The sequence below is a fragment of the Heterocephalus glaber genome, unplaced genomic scaffold (genome assembly GCF_053883595.1).
Source record: "Heterocephalus glaber isolate CG9 unplaced genomic scaffold, H.glaber_assembly_v1.0 deba00001613, whole genome shotgun sequence".
Lineage (NCBI taxonomy): Eukaryota > Metazoa > Chordata > Mammalia > Rodentia > Bathyergidae > Heterocephalus > Heterocephalus glaber.
In genome coordinates, this window is record NW_028258384.1 from 19,044,053 (window position 1) to 19,056,091 (window position 12,039).

At 38.0% G+C, this 12,039-nt stretch overlaps 1 pseudogene; it reads right to left on the reverse strand.

The window, feature by feature from the left end:
• Positions 1–5,088: 5,088 nt before the first annotated feature.
• Positions 5,089–12,039, reverse strand: part of LOC101717645 (N-terminal kinase-like protein pseudogene) — a 151,113-nt pseudogene continuing 144,162 nt past the window's right edge.

The following is a 12,039-nucleotide window of genomic DNA, read 5'->3' on the forward strand; positions in this document are numbered from 1 at the left end:
AAAAAATAAGCAATGAAATACTAGAACTCTATAAAAATCTTGAACAAATGAACTTCACAGATATTTACAGAGTGTTCCACCCCACAATATCAGAATGCACATTCTTTCCAGCTGCACATGGGTTATTCTCCAAAATAGACCACTTACTCGCTCACAGAACATGTTTAAGTAAGTGCAAAGAAATTGAAGTTATTCCCTGTACATTATCAGACCAAAGTGCTATGAAATTGGAGATCAATAGCAAAAGCAACCCCAAGAATTTCATAACCAAATGGAAATTGAACAACACACTTCTGAATAAACAATGGGTCACAGAGAAAATTAAAGAAGAAATCAGACAGTTCTTTCAATTAAATTACAATGATAATACAACATATCATAATCTATGGGACAAAATGAAAGCAGTCTTATGAGGGAAATTCATAGCAGTGAATACTCATAAAAGGAAAACAGAGTTGAGCCCAATTAAACAACCTGATGCTGAACCTCAAGCTTCTGGAAATAGAGGAGTGTTACAAACCCAAAGCTCATATAAGGGAGGAAATTTAAAAGATCAGGGCATAAATCAATGCAATGGAGACTAAGAGAATGATACAAAAAATCAATGAAGCCAAGAGTTGGTTCTTCGAAAGAATCAACAAAATTGACAAACCCTTAGCCAACCTTATCAGAAAAAGGAAAGAAAAGGCCCAAATCCATTCAATTAGGAAGGAAAAGGATGAAGGTACAAGGGACCCAGCAGAAATCCACAGGATCATCAATACCTACTTCAAGAACCTATATGCCAATAGGAAGAAAAATACAGAAGAAATGGACAGATTCCTAGATAAGTATGAATTGCAAAAGATGAATGAAGAAGACCTAAAATTTCTAAACAACCCAACATCAATCACTGAAATTGAAAATGAATTAAAAATATACCAACTAAGAAACTCTGGTTCCTGATGGCTTCACTGCTGAATTCTACAAGACATTTAGAGAAGAACTGCTGCCACTACTGTTTAAACTCTTCAATGAAATTGAAAGGGAAGCAATACTCCCAAATTCATCCCTGGAAGCAAGCATCACCTTGATCCCCAAAGCAGAGAAAGACCCAACCGAAAAGGAGAACTATAGGCCAATTTCACTAATGAACACAGATGCCAAAATCCATAATGAGATACTGGCAAATAGAATACAGAAGATCATCAAGAAGATCACACACCCTGACCAAGTGGGATTCATCCCAGGGATGCAGGGACGGTTCAACATATGCAAATCAATCAATGTAATACACTATATTAATAGAGCCAAGGACAAAAAATATATGATCATCTCAGTAGATGCAGAAAAAGCATTTGACAAAATCCAACATGTATTTATGATTAAAACTCTACAAAAACTTAGAATAGATGGTCTCTACCTCAATCTGATAAAAATCATCTGTGAGAAACCAACAGGTACATCATGGTAAATGGTCAAAAACTAAAATCCTTCACACTGAAGTCAGAAACAAGACAAGCATGCCCACTATCACTACTCCTGTTCAATATTGTCTTGGAAATATTAGCCACAGCAATTAGATGAGAGAAAGAAATAAAAGGAACAAAGATAGGAAATGAAGAAGTCAAATTGTCATTATTTGCAGATGACAGGATACTCCATATTGAAGACACCAAGAACTCCACCAAAAGTTTTCTAGACTTAATAACTAAATTCAGTGAAGTGGTTGGATACAAGGTCAGCACACAAAAATCAATAGCTTTCATGTATATCAATAACAGACTCACAGAGAGAAACAGGGCAAATAATTCCTTTCACAATAACATCCAAAAAACTGAAATACCTAGGAATCAACCTAACAAAACAAATCAAAGGCCTCTTCTCTGAAAACTATATCACTGTGAAAAGAGAGATTGAAGATTATATCAGAAAATGGAAAGACATCCCTTGCTCCTGGGTAGGAAGAATCAACATAGTGAAAATGGTCATACTCCCAAAACTGCTATATAGATTCAATGCACTCCCAATTGAAATCCCATCAGCATACTTTATGGACCTTGAGAAAACAATCCAAAAATTCATTTGGAAAAAGAAGAGACCTAGAATAGCAAAAGCAATTTTAGGCAACAGAAACATGGCAGGGGGTATCACAACCCCCAACTTGAAATTACACTACAAACCTACTGTGATAAAAACACTATGGTACTGGCAAAGAAACAGACCAGAGGATCAGTGGAACAGATTAGAAGATGCAGAACCAACTCCAGATACACTCAGTACCTCATCTTTGACAAAGGAGCCAAACACCTTAACTAGAGGAAAGATAGCCTCTTCAACAAATGGTTCTGGAAAAACTGGGTTTCAACTTATCAATGATTAAAACTAGACCTATAATTCTCACCATGCACTAAACTGAAATTGAAATGGATTAAAGATCTAAATATTAAAACAGAAACTCTGAACTGGCTGGAAGAGAGGTTAGGTAGAACTCTTGAAGAAATTGGCATAGGAAAAGATTTTATGAACAAAACCTCAGTTGCCTATGAATTAGCACAAACAATCAACAAGTGGGATCTCTTCTCATTAAAAGCTTCTGCATAGCAAGCGAAACCACCAACAGTGTGAAGAAGAAATATTGTGGGAAATATTTTTCACCTGCTGTTTCTCAGACAAAGGTCTACTGTCTAGAATCTATAAAGAACTTAAAAAAAATCAGACCTCCCAAATTGAAAGACCCAATCAAAAAGCGGGCATGTGCAATGAACAGACATTTCTCAGACAAAGAAGTAGAAATAGCAAATAAACATATGAAAAAATGTTCAACATCACTGGTCATTTGACAGATGCAAATGAAAACAATGCTGAAATTTCACCTCACCACAGAAAGAATGGCTGCTATCATGAAATCAACCAATAACAAATGCTGCCAGGGCTGTGGGGAAAGAGGATCCCTGCTCCACTGCTGCTGGGAGTGTAGACTGGTGCAAGCACTGTGGAAATCAGTATGGCGATACCTCAACAACTAGGACTGGAGGTCCCATTTGACCCAGCTATTCCCCTGCTGGGTATCTTCCCCAAAGAATTAAAAGTATCATACAACAGTGATATATGTGCACCCATGTTCATAGAAGCACAACTTGCAATAGCTAAAACTTGGAAACAACCCAATTGCCCATCATCTGGAGACTGGATAAAGAAAATGTGGTTTTTAATAAAATGGAGTATTACTCAAACATAAAGAATGAGAAACTAGAGATATTTATAGCTAAATGGATGCACATTGAGGCGATAGTCATGTGAAATAAATAGGACACAAATGTGTAAATACTGAATAGTTTCTCTAGTGTGGGAAACTGAAAGTGTAAATAAGGACTAAAATGTGTATAGATAATGTGAAATAGGAAGAAAAGGCACAAAGCGAAAGGGGAAGTGGAAGGATGGGGAAAAGAAAGAAGTGAATGGAACTAATATGAGAAAATGAAAAAATGGAAACAAAGTCTTTGTAAATAGGGAGGGATGGAGGGCTTCAAGGGAGGGCAGGGGAATGGGGAAAAAATAAGAACCAAGATGGATTATGTAAAGATGCAAATATTCAATGGTTAATGTCATTATATTGTATACCTAAAATGTATCAATAAAAATAATTAAAAAACCAAATTATTTACATCATTTTCTCTGCCAACTCCCCCATCATTGTCTTTTTTTCTTTTTTTGTTCACTAATTTTATCAGTATATTTTAGGTATATAATATGATGACATTCATCATTTAGAATTTAAACCTTTACATGCTCTATCTTGGTGCTTATTTTTCCCCATTCCCTTCCCCTCCTTTCAACTACTTCACCCCCCTATTTACAAATGCTTTGTTTCCATTTTTTCCTTTTCTCGTATTTATTCCTTTTCCTTCTTTCTTTTCCACAACCCCTCCCACTCCCCCCTCCCCTTTGGACCTTTTCTTCCTATTTCACATTGTTTATTTTTCATTTTCATCCTTAGGTACACTTTCAGTTTCTCACACCAGAGAAACTATTTGGTATTAACACGTCTGTGTCCTATTTATTTCACTTAAGTGTATGGCCAAAATTTGCATCCATTTAGCTATAAATGTCTCTAGTTTCTAATTCTTTGTAGCTGAGTAGTACTCCATTTTATGAAAAACCCACGTACTCTTTATCTAGTCTCCAGTTGATGGGCAATTGAGCTGTTTCAAAGTTTTAGCTGTTACAAACTGTGAAGCTATTAACATGGGTCCACATATATCACTGTGGTATGATGTTTTTAATTCTTCTGGGAAGATACCCTGCAGGGGAATTCCTGGGTCAAGTGTGCCCTATAACCTACTTTTCTGATGTAGCTGCATACTGATTTCCACAGTGGTTGCACGAGCCCACCAACAGTGGTGAAGTGTTTCTTTTTTCCCACAACTCTGCTGGCATTTGTTATTGGTGGATTTCTTGATAGCAGCCATTCTTTCTGGAGTGAGGCGTAATCTGAGTGTTGTTTTCATCTGCATCTCTCAAATGACCAGTGATGTGGAACATTTTTTCATATGTTTATTTGCTATTTCTACTTCTTTGTCTGAGAAATGGCTGAGCATTTCAGATGCCCATTTTTGGATTGGGTCTTTAAATTTGGGAGGTCTGGTAAATATTTTTCCCACATTGTGTGGTTTCTCTTCACAGCATTGGTGGTTTCTCTTGCTGTGCAGAAGCTTTTTAATAAGAAGAGATCTCACTTGTTGATTCTTTGTGCAAGTTCATGTGCAACTGAGATTTTGTTCATGAAATCATTTCCTACCCCAATATCTTCAAGAGTTTTGTCTAACCTCTCTTCCAGACAGTTTAGTGTTTCTGTTAATATTTAGATCTTTGTTTCATTTTGATTTTAGTTTAGTGCGTGGTGAGAGATTAAGGTCTAGTTTTAATCTTTGGCAAATTGAAACCCAATTTTTCTATTACCATTTTTTTTTTGGTGAAATAGAATTTATTGTGGCTCTGATTATGTACATGTGAGGTATGCCTGGCAGGCTGGCAAGGCTCACATGGTTTGTACAATAAATACATTGCTGGGACTGGTTTCTGGCTGAAATGGCCCTCACCAAGTGTTCAGTCCAGCTTCTGGGCTCCCAGCTTCATGGGGACCTTTGCTGCCTTCTTTGCACATTTGGCCTCCATCTCCCACCTCCATTCCTCCCACTTTTTTCCTGGCAAGCTCATCCTTTGCCTGCTGGCTCTCAGTCTTCAGGCCCTTCCAATTGTCCTCAGACCATGAGTCCATAAGTCCATATCTGGCCTGGGCTGGGCACTGCAATGCACAAACAGGGAAGCAAAGGGGTCAACATTGTCACTGGGTTTGGGCCATCCCAATTATACTTATTGGCTAGCCTCATGCCTTCAGGGGCTGGCTCTGAGGAGACGGACTCTTACCAGCCCTGCTCCCAGGAGTCCTCAGCTTCCCAGGTGCTCCAGTATGATTCTGGGGAATTGTGCTCCAGGTGGCTGACCTGCCTAGTTCTGCTATCATGGCTCCTCAAATTCCAGTAATCCTGCTGGGCCTACACAGGCTCTGCCTTCTGCTCCAAGGTGCTCCACGCCTCATTATCCCATCTGTCAGCAGTGTTGCTGTTCTCTGCTTCATCTTTGTCCTTGTCCTCCTCCTGTGTCTCTGAATCCCTTGAGATGTATGGATAGCAGGGACAGTGGTGGAGGCCAGGGTAGGATGTCCCTCAGGTGGCAGTCTCTGGGTCACATGGGTCCCAGATGGTGTGGCAGTGGGATGTGCATGGATCAGCTTGGAGGTGAGTGAGGAGACTCTAGTCACAGCCCAGCCTGCCCAGCTGGCTGCAGCTCCTCCCATCCCAGGGCTGGAGGCCCACATGAATATCTTTCCTTACTTCTGCCAGCTGGGTGGGATCCTCTGACATGACACAGACTCCAGTTTGGACAAGAAGCTTCAAATGGCTTTGAAGGCCTGCACCTGCATGGATTTTTCAGGGTCTACAATGAGGCCACAGAGCACAGGCAGGATCTTGTGGGCTCAGTCACTCATTGAGAAGAGGTTTTGGGTGGCAGCAAAACACAGGACACTGGTGACCAGGGATGGGGCAAATGGGTCTTTTGTGGAGCAGCTGAAGGCAGAGATGATGACCCTGTGTCTGGTGCAGGCACTGAGGTAGGATCTGATTTTGCCCAAGCAGACCATGGTGTTGCAGTGGATGGGGCCCTGTTCATCCTTGGTCTGCAGCCATGTGAAGTGCTTCATCAGCTCCACATTGAGGTTGGTCTCCTTCAGCTTTGGGGCCAGGAGCAGCATGGACTTAACTGTCTGCTCCCAGATGGCAGAGTTGGCAGAAAGCCATACATGCTGTGGGGAAAGATCTGGGTGTTCACTGTTGGTTCATCAAGGTATTGGATGAACTGCTCCATCTGCTGCAGGAGGCGGATGTGAATGGCATGGTCAATGGATGAGGATATCTTGACCACCACAGGGATGATCTTTTGCTGATGCTCCTCAGCACTGAGGAACTTGATCACCTTGAAGAGCAGCATGAGGAACACAGCTCCGGCATTTATTAAAGAGACTATCCTCCAGTGAGGGTGTTTGGCTACCTAGTCAAAGATGACATCCTTGAGTATTTGTGGAGTTGTTTATGCATCTTCTAATCTGTCCAACTGACCCTCAGGTCTGTTTCTTTGCCAGTGCCATGCTGTTTTTACCATAGTAGCTTTGTGGAATTTTGGATTGTTTTCTCAAGTGCTGTGAAGTATGCTGTTGGAATTTCAACTGGGATTGCATTGAATCTCTATAGCAGTTTTGAAAATATGGCCATTTTCACTATATTGGTTTTTTCTACCCAGGAGCAAGGGATGTCTCCATTTTCTGAAACCATCCTTAATCTCTATTTTCAATGTGCTGTAGTTTTCAGAGTAGAGGACTTTGATTACTTTTGTTAGGTTGATTCCTAGGTATTTCATTTTTTTTGATGCTATTGTGAAGGGAGTTGTTTTTCAGTTCCTTTTTCAGTGAGTCTGTTCCTGTGTTTGACTTTTGTGTGTTGACCTTGGAACCAGCTATCTACTGAATTTGGTTATTAGGTCTAGAAGATTTTTGGTGGAGATTTTGGGGTCTTCTATATAGAGTACCATGTCATCTGCAAATAATGACAATTTAATTTCTTCATTTCCTATCTTTATTCAATTTATTTCTTTCTATTGTATAATTACCGTGGCTAATGTTACCAAAAACTGTATTGAACAGGAGTGCTGATAGTGGACATGCTTGTCTTGTTCCTAATTTTAGTGTGAAGGATTTCAGTTTTTGACCATTTAGTATGACATTACCTGTTGTTTTTTCATAGATGGCTTTTATCAGGTTGAGTTAGAGACTGTTTATTCCAATTTTCTGTATGGTTTTTATCATAAGTGGGTATTGGATTTTGTCAAATGCTTTTTCTGCATTTATTGAGATGATCATATGGCTTTTTTCCTTGGCTCTGTGAATGTAGTGCATTAGATTTATTGATTTGCATATGTGGAAACATCCTTGAATCCCTGGAAGGAATCCCACTTGGTTGGGTATATGACCTTCTTGATGATATTCTGCATTCTGTTTGCCAGTATCTTATTTAGGATTTTTGCATCTATATTCATTAGAGAGTTTGGTCTGTAGTTCTCTTTTTAGGTTGGATCCTTTTCTCCTTTTGGGATCAAGGCGATGTTTGCTTCCAGGAATGAATTTGGGAGTGTTGCTGCCTTTTCAATTTCATTGAAGATTTTTAACAGAAGTGGCAATAGTTCTTCTCTAAATGTCTTGTATAATTCAGCAGTGAAGATATCAGGACCTGGGTTTTTCTTTGTTGGTAAGTTTTTAATTATTTTTTTCAATTTTTTTGATTGATATTGGGTTGTTTAAAATTTTTATATCACCTTTGCTCAACTTTGGTAATTCATAGTTATTGAAATCTCTCCATTCCTTCCATGTTTATCATCTTATTGGTATATACATTCTCAAAGTAGGTATTGATGATCTGGATTTGTGCTGGATCTGTTACCATTTCACCTTTTTCATTCCTCATTGCATGGATTTTGGCTTTTCCTTTCCTTTTTGATGTTTGGCTAATGGTTTGTCAAGTTTGTTTATTCTTTTGAAGAACCAACTCTTTGCTTCATTGATTTTTTTTTTTTTATCATTCTCTTAGTCTCCATTGCACTGATTTTTACTCTGATCTTTATAACTTTCTCCCTTGTATGAGCTTTAGGTTTGTCCTGGTCTTCTTTTTCTAGAAGCTTGAGGTTCAGCATTAGGTTTTTTATTTGAGTTCTCTTTGTTTTCTTAATGTGATTATTCACTGCTATGAATTTCCCTTGTAAAACTACTTTCATTGTATCCCACAGATTCCAATACTTTGTATTGACATTTTAATTTTTTTGTAGAGACTGTGTGATTTCTTCTTTAATTTCATCTGTGACACATTGTTGTTCAATTTCTCTGTTTTTATGAAATTCTTGTGGTTTCTTTTGCTATTAATCTCAAATTTCATTGCATTATGATCTGATAATACACAGGTGATAACTTCAATTCCTTTGGACTTATTTAAATATGCTCTATGAGTGACTACGTGGTCTACTTTGGAGAATGATCCATGTGTAGATGAAAAGAATGTGTATTCTGATTTTATGGGGTGGAACACTCTTTAAACATCTGTTAAGTTCATTTGTTCAAGACATTGATGGAGTTCTAGTATTTCATTGTTTATTTTTTGTCTAGTTGATCTATCTGTTTGTGACAGTGGGTTATTGAAGTCCTCCACTACTATTATGTTAATGCTTGTTTGATTTTTCATTTCCATTAACATTTATTTTATATAATTGGTTGCACTAGTATTTGATGCATATTTATTTATGATCATCATCTTTTCCTCTTGGACTGTTCCCTTCACAAGGATACAGTGACCTTCTTTTTCTTTCTTAATTATCATTGGTTTGAAATCCATTTTATTTTGTATATAGGTTAGCTACTCCTGGTTTTTTGGGGTTCCTGTCTCTTCAAGTGTTGTTTTCAATCTTTTAACTTTCAGTCTGTTTCTTTTTGAATTAAGTGTTTTTCTTTTATGCAGCATATTATTGGATCTTGCTTCTTGACCCATTCTGCTCATCTATTTATTTAAATAGGTGAATTGGGGCCATTAACATTGATGGTTATAATGAACAGGTATTGACTTACCCTTGTCATGACTTTTTCTTGTTGTTGGATTCTCTGCCTTTGAACTTAATTTCTTGCCTTGCCTGATAGATTCATTCTGCTGGGTTTTGGGGTTGTGACACTCATTGTCTTTTCCTAGGATATTGTTTAAAATTTATTGTAGTGCTGGTTTGGTATTTGTGAAGTTCTTCAGGTGTTCTTTGTCATGAGAGTATCTTATTTCTCCATCAGTTTTAAAGATAATGTTGGAAGGTACATCAATCTGGGTTGGAGGTTGTTGTGTTTTAGTGCTTGAGATACTTCACTCCAGAATCTTCATTTCCTGAGGGTTTCTGTTGAGAATCCTGCTATGAATCTGATGTGCTTTCCTTTGTATGTGATTTGTTTCTTTTCTCTAACTGTTTGTAGTATTTTGTTCTTCCATCAGGTTTCTGGAATCTTGAGTGTTATATGCCTGGATGTAATTTTTTATCACAGCTAATAAGAGTCCTATATACCACACTTATCTGTATGTCAAATTCTTTTCCCCTACTTGGAAAGTTTTCTGCCATTACTTCTGTGAACAATTTTTAAATGTCATTTGTAGTATCTCCTGTTTCTTCATTGATTCCAATCAGTCTTATGTTATTCTTCTTTGTATCATCTAGGAGCTGCTGGATTGGTTTCTTGTTGTCTCTTACTATTTTTATGAAATCTTTCTTTTCCTAGTCACTAATTGCAATCCTGTCTTCTATATCTGATATTCTGTCCTCACATTGGCTCATTCTGCTACATAAACTTTCAATGGAGGTTTTACTTCCCCGGATATCTGTTTGCATCTGTTTTATGGATTCCCTTTATTTCTTATGCTGGGATTTCATCGTGTTCCTCAGTTCCTTTATTTCTTTATCTGTGTCTGCTCTAGAGTTATTAATCATGTCTTTCACTGCGGACACAATATTTGTTGTTATCTGAGTAATTACTTCTGATTTTATTTTTTCCAGATCCTCTTTTCTTGTCAATTCAGGGAGTCCAGGAGGTTGAGTATCAGATTGTTCCATCTCATTTCCCTCAGACTTACCTTTAGTGATCTGTAAGTGTGGGTTTCAGTCTTGTTTATATGTCTTCTCATTTCAACAGATGCAGTCTACTGTGCCTGTTAAGCTGATTTTTTCCTCATCTAGTGGGCTTCAATTATCAGCCATCTTCAGAGAGGCCTTTTCTCTGCTGCTCACCACTGGGACAATTCCTTGGATTCCCCAGCTGTGCTATTGTTCAGGCTGGCCACTGGGTTGGGCCTGGGAGCCTGTATAACTGTTGTCAAATGGACTTCTGACTGTGGTCCACATGCACTTAAAAATGGTATCTGGGCAGGGGTTTGGTTGTGGCTGTGTGTCTGAGCACCTGTTGTCCAAGTGAGCCTTTGGCTGGGGCCTGCATGCCCAAGCCACTGGTGTCTGGACAGGTACCTGGCTGAGGCTTGCACACCTGTGGTGCTGTTGTCAGGTGGGCTTCAGGCTGGGATCTGTGTGCACTTATGGATGATGTCTGGACTGGTGATTGGCTGGGGCCTGAGTGCCTTTACAACTGTTTTTCAGGCAGGTCTTTGGCTGGGACCTGAGTGCCCAAGACTCTGGTGTCTGGATGTGGCCTTGGCTGGGGCCTTTTCACCCACACTGCTGTTTTCAGATGGGCTTTGGCTGGGGTCTACATGCACTTGCTGATGGTATCTGGGCATGCATCTGGCTGGGTCCTGATTGCCTGTTCAACTGTTGTGCAGATGGTCCCCATCATTCTCTTAATCCCCTTTCTCTTTGCCAAAGATCTAACTCCCAGTTTACTTTTATCAATTATTTTATTCTTTGCTTGTACTTTAGATTACTCAAATGAAACAATATGATTTTTAAACTTGTGTGTCATTTATTTCACTTAACTTTATGTTTTGCAAGTGTCTCTGTTTTCCTAAAAATGTCTTATATTTATCCTGCTTTATAGTGCAGTAGAATTCCATTATGTATGTATACTACATTTTCTTCATCTTTCCATTCATTGATGAACATATAGGCTGCTTTCAAGATTTAACTATTATGAATTGTGCTGTTATAAACATTGGTGTGCATGTATTTCTGTCATATGATGTCTTTAGATCTTTTGGGAAAATTTGTAGAAGGACAATAGCTGGGTTAAATGGAATTCAAATTTTCAAGTTTTTAAAATCCTCCATATTGATTTCTATAATGGTTGTACCACAATGCATTCCTACTAGAAATATTCAAGTGTGCCTTTTTCACCAAAGTACACCAGCATTTATTCTTTTTTTTTTTCACCAGCATTTATTCTTATTTCATTACTTGGTGATTGTCATTCTGTCTAGAATAAGATGAAACTGTGTTTTTTAATACAATTTGTAATTTGTATTCCTCACTACCAGGCTGGTTTGATTTCAATTCTATTGACTGATAAATTTTAAGATTGCTTTTTCTAGTTTTGTGAGGATGCTGTTTCTATTGAGATTCCATTAAATCTATATACCTGTTTTGGAAGAATGACCATTTTGATAATATTTATACTATTTATCCAGGAAAAGGGAATATTTTTTCATTTTCTGATGTCCTGTTCAATCTCCTTTTACAGAGTATTGTAGTTTTCATTGAAGAATTCTTTCACCTCTTTGGTTAGGTTAATTCTCAGATATTTAATTTTTATTGATGCTATAATTAATGATATCATTTTCCTAATTTCTTTCTCAGTGAGTTAATTATTGTTGATAAGAGAGCTATTGATTTTTGTGTGCTGATTTTGTATTCTGCTACATTTTTTAATTTGGTTATTACCTCTAAGAGAATTTTGAAGGACATTTTTGTTCTGTGTAGTTA